General features: G+C 53.8%; 1 pseudogene; it reads left to right on the top strand.

The window, feature by feature from the left end:
* Positions 1–5,895: 5,895 nt before the first annotated feature.
* Positions 5,896–9,278, top strand: LOC130851996 (40S ribosomal protein S17-like; annotated as a pseudogene).
* Positions 9,279–9,589: the final 311 nt, after the last annotated feature.

Raw genomic sequence — 9,589 nt, 5'->3', positions numbered from 1 at the left:
TGTCGGGTCTTAGTTGTGGCACGTGGGGATCTTTTGTTGTGGCACATGGGCTTCTCTCTCTAGTTGTGGCGCACGGGCTCTGTAGTTATGATGTGCAGGTTTAGTTGCACTGGAGCATGTGCGATCTTAGTTGCCAGACCAGGGATCGGACCCGCATCCCCTGCATTACTAGACAGATTCTTAACTTCTGGACCACCAGGGAAGTCCCAAATTGTACACTTTATTCAATAAAGCTGTTTTCAGTAAAGCCTCCCTACGGGGCCTGAAGATCTCAGGTCTGGCCTTCCACACTGGCCTCCCGCTGCTGATGAAGTTCTGACCTGGGTTGGATGCCAGGGCCAGCGTGGTAACTACAGGAAGGCCACCTGAAGCTCCCATCTCACAGGCCCCTGCTCGGTCAGGTCCTGTTGTGCAGTATGTCAGCCCCAAGTCAAGTCTTGCAGCCTCAATCCTCACGTTACAGAGGAGAGTCAGGGGCCAGGCCAGAGCCTGCTGTCTGGGTGGGACTTGGGAGCGGAAGTATCAGGCCCAGGGCTTTCCTACCCAGTTCCTCCTGCTCTTTCTTTAAGTACCTTCAGGAATGTTTCACTCTGTATCTAAGAAGGCTCCCCAAGAGAATGTGGGAGATGCCCATAGGCCTGGGATAAGTGTGGGGCCTCCCAGGGTGACCCCCTCAAGGAGCCACAGGCCTGTGGGAGGACCAGCTGAGACAGACCCCAGCCCCAGGCCTGCAGGTGGCAGAGGCAGGTCTCCTCGCTGGAGCCCAGTGGCCCTCCAGCCCTAGGTCTGTCTCCAGGTTTCCCCACTTTGGGGGAGCCCTCCCTTCCTGGGGTTGCCCCGAGCACGCTGCTCTCACCAGGCCACGTGGCCAACTCCTCCTTCACATCTCAGCTCACAGGTCACCCCCTCCAGGGAGCCTCCTGACCTCCCTGACCACCGGACGCCCACGTCCCAGCCGGGGTCCCTGTGACCCTCCCTCCCGGCCCCGACCACCACTGTCATGGTCTGCGTGTGGCCCTGTCTCTTCCGCCCTCTGGAACGTAAGCTCCATGAGGCCACTCTGTGGTCTGCGAGCCTCACGCACAGCAGGGCTCATGAAATCACCACTGCTGACTGTCGTGGGGTCAGGCTGGGGCATTTAAACAAAACCCATCGCTGGGCGATAAATGCTGAGCACAGCGCTGGCTTCCCAGGTCGCCCCGTGGCTGGCAGAGGCCAGATTTCAGGCTGCCGCCTGGCTGCACCCAAACATGTAGACCCTCAGAGAGAGGAGTGCTCCTTCTCTCATCCAGAAACCGCCTTCCAGCATGTGGTTTCCTGTCCGAGGACCCACCCCTCATCTACAGGAGCGACGGTGGGCGTAGCAACCCCTCCTCCCTTCACCCCACAGGACGCTGTGTCAGAGAAAGGCCAACCTGCTAAAGTCCCCCTGAGACAGACAGACACACAGACAAGGGAGACAGATGGCCCTAGCACGTGGGGGTGGGAGCACGTAGTCCTGGAGACAGGTCACCACCACGGGTGCCAGGCTCAGGAGAGCTGCGGGGGGCCTTCTCCTGGGCAGGGTAGCACAGGGTACCCGGGCTGTTCCTCCTCCCCTCCCCCTGCTCGAATGTTGGACACCATCCCTTCGCCCCAGAACAGCCAGAGATCATCTTTGAAACGTGGGCTGGATCCTGCCCTTCCCAGCGCACAACCGCCAGGGCTTCCGGTAGAGGATAAAATTCAAAGCCCCCTCAGCGAGTTCCAGGCCCCCGGGACGCGTTGGCGTCTCCCTCCCCGACCCCCATTCCCTCCTTACTCGGGGAGCCTTCCCACCCAGCCCCCAGGCGCCCAGCCTCCGCCGCAGCCCTCTCAGCCTTATCTCCATGACAGTTGTGGCTCCCCGTCCTGGGTTCTGGTCCGCTATCGCTCACTCGCTAGACTCCACCTTGGCACGGGGGCCTGTCTGTCTGTCCGTCCTGCTCACAGGACGCTCCAGTCCTGGCCGGTGCCTGGCCGAGAGGAAAATATACCTCAGGATCCTCCTCGTGGTGCCCACATGGCGTGGAGGGGTGATGTAGGCGAAGGTGAGGCCTGGTGAAGACCACCTGGCCGCGTGTGGGAAGGACTGCCGTGGCCCAAGGGCGGGGCTCAGCTGAAGCCTTTCCTCAGTCCTCCCACCATCTCACCGGCCTTTCTCCACACAGCCTGAGTATCTGTCTTTTATTTTTTTCCCAGCCGCGCTACATGGCTTGCGGGGTTTTAGCTCCCTGGCCAGGGATCGAACCTGGGCCCTCAGCAGTGTGAAAGTGCGGGGTCCCCACCAATGGACCGACAGGGAATTCCCCCAGGCATCTGTCTTGCTGGTATCTGTCCCCTCACCGGCCTAGAACACGTGGGCCTTGGTAAAGGTTAGGGGTTCTGATGGGTGGCCCAGGAGGGAGACATCCTTTTATTTGTTTGTTTGTTTTTAAATTTTATTTATTTATTTTTGGCTGCGTTGGGTCTTCCCTGTTTGCTGTGAGCAGGGGCTAGTCTTTGTTGCAGTGCGTGGGCTTCTCATTGTGGTGGCTTCTCTTGTTGCAAAGCATGGGTTCTAGACATATGGGCCTCAGTAGTTGTGGCACTCAGGCTCAATACTTGTGACTCACAGGCTCTAGAGCACAGGCTTCGTAGTTGTGGTGCATGGGCTTCGTTGCTCCACGGCATGTGGGATCTTCCTGGACCAGGTACTGAACCTGTGTCCCCTGTGTTGGCAGGCAGATTCTTAACCACTGTGCCACCAGGAAAGTCCCAGGGCATCCTTTTAGGTGGGGGTACAACTCAAAGAGCAACAGGGCCCGTTTACCAAATGCCAGACATGGTCAGAGCCAGTGGAGGAACCAGGCAGACCTGGGCCAGCCCTGCTCCATCTCCTGGGTGTGGGCTCCACACAGTCAGCCTCCCTGCCCCTGCTTCCCCTCTGAGGAGCGGGTGAAGCCCGTCCCCAAGGGCTGCTTCAGAAATCTCGGAAATCTTTAGAAGGAATGGAAAGTTGGTCAGTGGAGCGCCTTCGTTCACCTTCGCTCCTGCCCCACACCCCACCAAAATGAAAACAAAGGGGAAAAAACAACAGCAAAATCTTGGAAGCCAAAAATCAGATGGGTGAGTGGTCACCGGCTTCACTCACCAGACAGAGCTGGTTCCAGATCCAGCTGTGGGGAAAGCTGAGAAGGCACCCCTACCTGCCCAGACCCCCAAAGCCCTCCCATCCACACTGTGGGCACCAGGCCTGCCCCCCTCTGCCCAGCGGGAAGTGGGCTCACTACTTCCTGGTGTGTTTAAGTGTCCTCATGACAACCCGATGAAGTAAGGTGGGAGACTGTACGACTCAAGGCCGCAGAGCTAGCCAAGGATGGAGAGACCCAGCCAAACAAAGGCATGAACTGTGTACGGCCCGGCTACAACGAGACTAGTGAAAGAAATGGTCCCCAAAGGTCACATGGTGTCTGATTCCATTTCTATGAAATACAGAATAGGCAAGTCCATAGAGACAGAAAGCAGATTCGGGTTGTCAGGTGCTGGGGGAGGAGGGAATAGGAGTGGCTGTTTATAGGGACAGGGTTTCCTGTCGGTTCTGCAGCAGATAATAGAGATGGTTGCACAACACTGTGAATGTACTTAACACCAAAATGGCAAAAATGATACATTTTAAGTTATGTCTATTTTCACACACACACACACACACACACACACACACACACACACACACACACAGGAGGGACCAAAGTTGAAGCCCACGACTTCCCTGGTGGTCCAGCGGTCAAGACTCTGCGTTTCCAAGGCAGGGAGCATGGGTTTGATCCCTGGTCAGGGAACTAAGACCTCACATGCCACAAGGCGCACTCAAAAAAATAAAATATAAAATAAAATAAAATGTTGGAGCCCAGACTTCAAATTCAAAGCCAGGGCCCACCTACAGGACCAGAGGGGATGGCGGGCCAGGTGATGAGCTGCGGAGGGCAGTCGTGTGTCTGGGCACAGCCTTGCACCCTGCACTCAGCCTTGATTCTCGGGCTATGACCCGAGGTCCTAGAGGAGGGCGTGGTCTGATGGAGCAGCCTGAGTGTCAGCCAAGACTGTTATAATAGTAAATGATCACCTGGGCTGAGCACCCACCCGGTGCTCCCTGAGTGGGAGATGCTGCTATTCCTGTCTGCCTCTGGCCTCCTCTCTCGCTCACCCCTTGGCGATCTCAGTTCGGCTCATGGCCTTAAATAACACCTCTACTCCGATGACTCCCAAATCTGTGTCTCCAGCTGAAACGCACCCCTCAACTCCAGCTGCCCGCTCCCATCTGCCCAGGGCTGTCCACTGGGCCCCGAGGCATCACACCCTGAGCCCAACCCCGGGAGATGTCACCTCTTCTCCCACATGCCTCCTCAAAACCTTGGAGGCACCTTCCTTGGCTTCTCTCCTCCTCAGACTCCACACCTGAAGTCTGCTCTGCCTCCAGGCCCGTGCGGAATCCAGCCTCCTCTGGTCCCTCCACTGCCCCCACCCCGGGGAGGGGGGGAGACCTGTCACCTCTCACCTGGATTGTTACAACTGGCCTCTCGGCTTCTGCCATTGACCCACAGGCACCAGAGGAATATGGTTAAAACAAAAACTAGATCACGTCATTCCCCTGCTTTAAACCCTCCAACGGGGACTCCCCTGGCGGTCCAGGGGTTAAGACTCCACGCTCCTAATGCAAGGGGCATGGGTTCGATCCCTGGTGGGGGAACTAAGATCCTGCATGCTGCACGCTGCAGCCAAAAAAACTCGAAAAAACAAAAAGAAGAAAAAGGAAAAAGAAAAATAAACCCTCCAATGGCTCCCACCTTACTCGGAATGGAAACAAAAGCATTCCAGTGGTTCATAAGGCCCTACCCAATCAGGCCCTCCATGACCTCTTGGACCCTGTCTTGTCATCTGGCCTCCTCTGTGTCACCACTTGGCTCTAGCCTCACTACCCCTCCTGCTAATCCTCAAACAAACCAAGCACGCCCAGACCTCAGGGCCTTTGCATTTGCTGTTCTCTGTGAGGAATGCTCTTCCCCTAGAGAACCCCTCTGCTCACTCCTCACCTCCTTCAGATCCGACCACCCTTTTGAAACAGGCCACCCTTCGCCCAACACACTTTTCTTTTTCGTTTGCACATGTCACCAGCCCGCGTATTTTACAGATTTGTACTGTCTGGCTCCCCCTCAGGATGGCAACCTCTTGAGGGCAAGGACTTCTGTGTGCTTTGTTCACTCTTGTTTCTCCAGAACCTAGTGCAGAGCATGGCACACGGTGGGCTTCCATAAATATCTGATAAATGAGGGAATCGTTTTCGAGTGAGGACATGGGGCCCAGAGGGCAGCTGTGACCGGCAGCTCCAGGGTTTCTTCCAGGGCTCCTCCCGAGCCCCCAGATCCTTCCAGCTCACAGTGCTTGTTATTTTGTTAGTATCCACCCGTATGCAAGACGGAGTGTTCTCACAGCATCTTCTTGCTGAAAAGGCAAATATTCAAAAATACTTTGACAATGACATTCTCCACTTCCCCGAGGCTGTGTGAGATGCCAGAAATGATGTGACTAATTAGCGGCACCAACTCCCCACACATCCCGACATCTGTGTCTCCCGGGGGGAGGGCACAGTGGCCGAGACTCTCCGGGTGCTGCAAGGAGACCCCCCCCCCCACCAGAGCAGAGGTCAGTGGGGCCTTGAACCTGGGCCAGGAATGGCTCCACCTCTGGCCGTTCAAGGGCCCCTGAGCCCATCCTGGGCCCCTCTGGCCTCAGTTTCCCCACTGTAAAATGACAGGGCTTTTGCCTCAGATTCAGGTCCGGATTTACCTGCTGAGGAAGCTTTGCTGCCCAGGTCCTAGAGCACAGGGCCGCCGCGCCATGTGCTGGTGCTGGTGAGGTTTGAGCGGTTCTTTCTGAACAATCTCAGAGACCTGAGCCGCCTTCCCTCAAACCCACCCTCAGCCCCCTTCCCTCTTCAGGCCGGCTCCACACACCCTGAGCGTCCTGTCGCCGCGGACCTGCGGACACAGCGACAGGATCCCGCGTCAAGGTCAGCTCTCCTGGTACCAGTCCCCTTGAGAATAGCCCTCCACACAGGGGTTATTGCTCCCACTTGATAGATGTGCAAAATGAGGCCTCGAGAGAGGAAGTTCCAGACCCCGCAGGAAGCTGGGCGGGCAGAACCAGGACTCGAACCTGAGCCTCTGACTGCTGGTTCAGGACTCTCACCTGGACACCTCCGAGCAGTGCCAAGGGGGGGGCCTCAAAAGCTGGGAAGGGCCCCTTATTCCCCATCACAGACAGATGGACCCAAGCTCCGCTCACAGTCTCCACCAGGCCCGGGGGCCGTGGAGCACGGCCGGAGGGGCTAGACCTGGCCAGGACCGAGGTGGGAGTGAGGTCACCCCAAATATCAATTTCATCAAGCCACTCCTCTGCTCAGGAACCCGCCGTGGCTCCCACTGCTGAGCCACACCACACCTACTTCCCCAGCATCACCCTGCAGCCCCACATGTGCCCCTTATCACCCTCCACCCAGCTGCAGCAGGCTGATCTTCAAGTCCTTCCAGGTTCTGGACTCATTCTCACCTCAACACCTTGGCCGGGGCTGGGAGAGCACGGGGAGCACCCCCCACACCTGGTCCCATTGCCTTCCCTCCTCAGCAGCCTTTACTCCAGGCTGGCTCTCCCTCCCTTGGTTCTGGAGATCAGAATTCAGGAGGACAAGGTCCTCACTCTCCAGAAGCTCATGACCTAGTTGGGGAAGCAAATATGTCTATGAAAAATCAGAATACACGAGGCAACAGCATCCGGGAGTGAAGGAGCCAACAGTGATGGCAGCTCCTGATTCTACCTGGGGCCGAGAGAGGCCGCAGGGTTCCCAAACCGAGAAGAGCTGGAAGGACCTTCCCACCAGGAGGAACAGCCTGTACAAAGGCCCTCGGGAGTGAAGAATATGATTCATTCCTGGAAAATCACCCACCATTTCCCAAGCCTGGGTTCTGCGTGGAGATGTGGTAGCAGATGAGGCCTGGGAACGTGAGGGAGCTTGAATGCCAGGCGAAGCGTTGGGCTTTATCCTCTAGGACAGGAGTGAGCAAAGTACCACCCAGGGGCCACATCTAGCCCACCACCAATTTCTGTACAGCCTATGAGCTGAGAATCATTTTACTTTTTTTTATTTTTTTATTTTTTTATGTTAATGACATCATTATCTGTGAATAGCTTTTTTAATTTAATTAATTTATTTTATTTTATTTTATTTTTGGCTGCATTGTATCTTCGTTGCTGTGTGCAGGCTTTCTCTAGTTGTGGCAAGCAGGGGCTTTTCTTGTTGTGGAGCACAGGCTCTAGGCGTGTGGGCTTCAGTAGCTGTGGCTCTCAGGCTCTAGAGCACAGAGGCTCAGTAGTTGTGGCGCGCTGGCTTAGTTGCTCCGCGGCATGTGGGATCTTCCCGGACCAGGGCTCTAATCCATGTCCCCCCGCGTCGGCAGGCAGATTCTCTACCACTGTCCCACCAGGGAGGTCCTTAGTTTTACTTTTTTAAATGGTTGAAAAAGTCAAAAGAAAAAGACTACTCTGAAATTCAAGTGTCTATAAATAACATTTTACTGGAGCGTGGCCACACCCACTTGTTAGCATATTACACGTGGCTGCTCTTCACTACAACAGCAGCGCTGAGTAGTGGGTTCATAGTGCCCGCAAAGCCTAAACTATTTGCTATCTGATGCTTTCCTAAAAGTTTGCCCACCCCTCCTCCAGGAAGTGGCAGTGGTTCCCAAAAGAGATTCCAGGGAACACTCATCCCACGAGATGTTCTGGGGGAAAAGGGTTTCCCAGGTGAGTAAATCTGGGCCACTCTGCCTGCTGCATCCCACTCCCTCGGGAAGGGGCAATGAGCAACAATACAGTAAAGGCACTGAGAAGTCCTGCAGGAAAGAACCTTAGTTAACAGCAAAGAGTCATTAGAGGTGTTCACAGATATTTGAATCCTCTCCTTCCAGGCCCATGGGAAGACCGCATATGTCCTTAGAGGTAGACATGGCTGGGTGACTCACTTTGCCACTGAGATGCAAGTGGGAGTGACGTGTATTCTCTCTGGGTGGAAGCTTTATGAGCAAGTGGGTGACTTACTTCCTCCTCCTCTTCCCTGTCATGGAGACCAGTGTAGCTCCATCAGCCTGGGTCCTGCAGTGAGAAGACTCGGAGCAGAGATTCTGCCAGCCCTTGATGGTCATGAAACAAGAGCAAGAAAATGTCCCTTGCTGTGTTGTGCCACGAACAAATGGACAGGGGCGGAGGGGCATATGGGAAAGCTCTACCTTCCACTCACCTGGGTTGTGAACCTAAAAAGTACGTCTAACTTTTAAAAAAATGGGCGGAGCATATAATCCAGCAATCCCACCGCTGGGCACGTATCTGGAGAAAACTCTAAGTCAAAAAGACACGTGCACCCCAATATTCATAGCAGCATTGTTCACAGCAGTCAAGACACGGAAGCACCCTAAATGTTCATCGACAGAGGACTGGCTAAAGAAGATGTGGTACATATATACAGTGGAATAGTACTCAGCCATGAAAAAGAATGAAATATTGCCACTTGCAGCAACACAGATGGACCTAGAGATTAAACTAGGGGAAGTAAGCCAGGCAGGGAAAGATAAGTATCATGTGATATCACTTATATATGGAATCTAAAATATGATACAAATGAACTTATTCACAAAACAGTAACAGACTCACAGATATAGAAAACAAATGTACTGTTACCGAAGGGGAAAGTTGGGGAGGGGCTAAATTAGGAGTTTGGGATTAGCAGATACAAACTCCTGTATATAAAATAGGTAAACACTCTTTACCAAGGACCTGCCAACACGGGCCATGTTCTCACTGAAACCGTGAAGAGGGCGGCCCGGGTCATCACTGAGAAGGACTACACTCGCGGACAACGACTTCCACGCTAACAAGCACGTGTGCGAGTGGATGGCCGTTATTCCCAGCAAGCAGCTCCACAACAAGACACAGGGTACGTCTGATGAAGTGGATTCAGAGGGGCCCCGTGAGAGGTGTCTCTATCAAGCTGCAGGAGGAGGAGAGACATGCCTGACGTCTCAGCCCTGGAGCAGGAGATCACTGAAGTAGACTTTGGCAATAAGGAAGTGCTGACACGCTGGTATCAGTCCTTTGGCAGTCTGTCCAACCTGCAGGTCGCTCAGCCTACAGTTGGGATGCATTTCAAACGAGCATGTGGAGCCGTTTGACTCTCCCTGCTGTGCTGGAATATTTTCAATAAACCTTGGACAACAACAACAAAAAGATAAACACCAAGGTCCTTCTGTACAGCACAGGCAATGGTACTGAATATCCTGTAATAAACATAATGCAACAGAATATCAGTTATATAATGTTCAGCTTCATATATAGTATAAGTATATATATTTATATATAAATTCATATATATAATAATCACTTTTCTGTACATGAGAAACTAACATAACATTGTAAATCCACTATACTTCAATAACATTTTTAAAAAATTAAACATGGGCAGAGGATCTGAATAGACATTTCT

Source organism: Hippopotamus amphibius, chromosome 4, assembly GCF_030028045.1.
Source record: "Hippopotamus amphibius kiboko isolate mHipAmp2 chromosome 4, mHipAmp2.hap2, whole genome shotgun sequence".
NCBI lineage: Eukaryota > Metazoa > Chordata > Mammalia > Artiodactyla > Hippopotamidae > Hippopotamus > Hippopotamus amphibius.
This window is presented reverse-complemented; position numbering and strand designations above follow the sequence as displayed.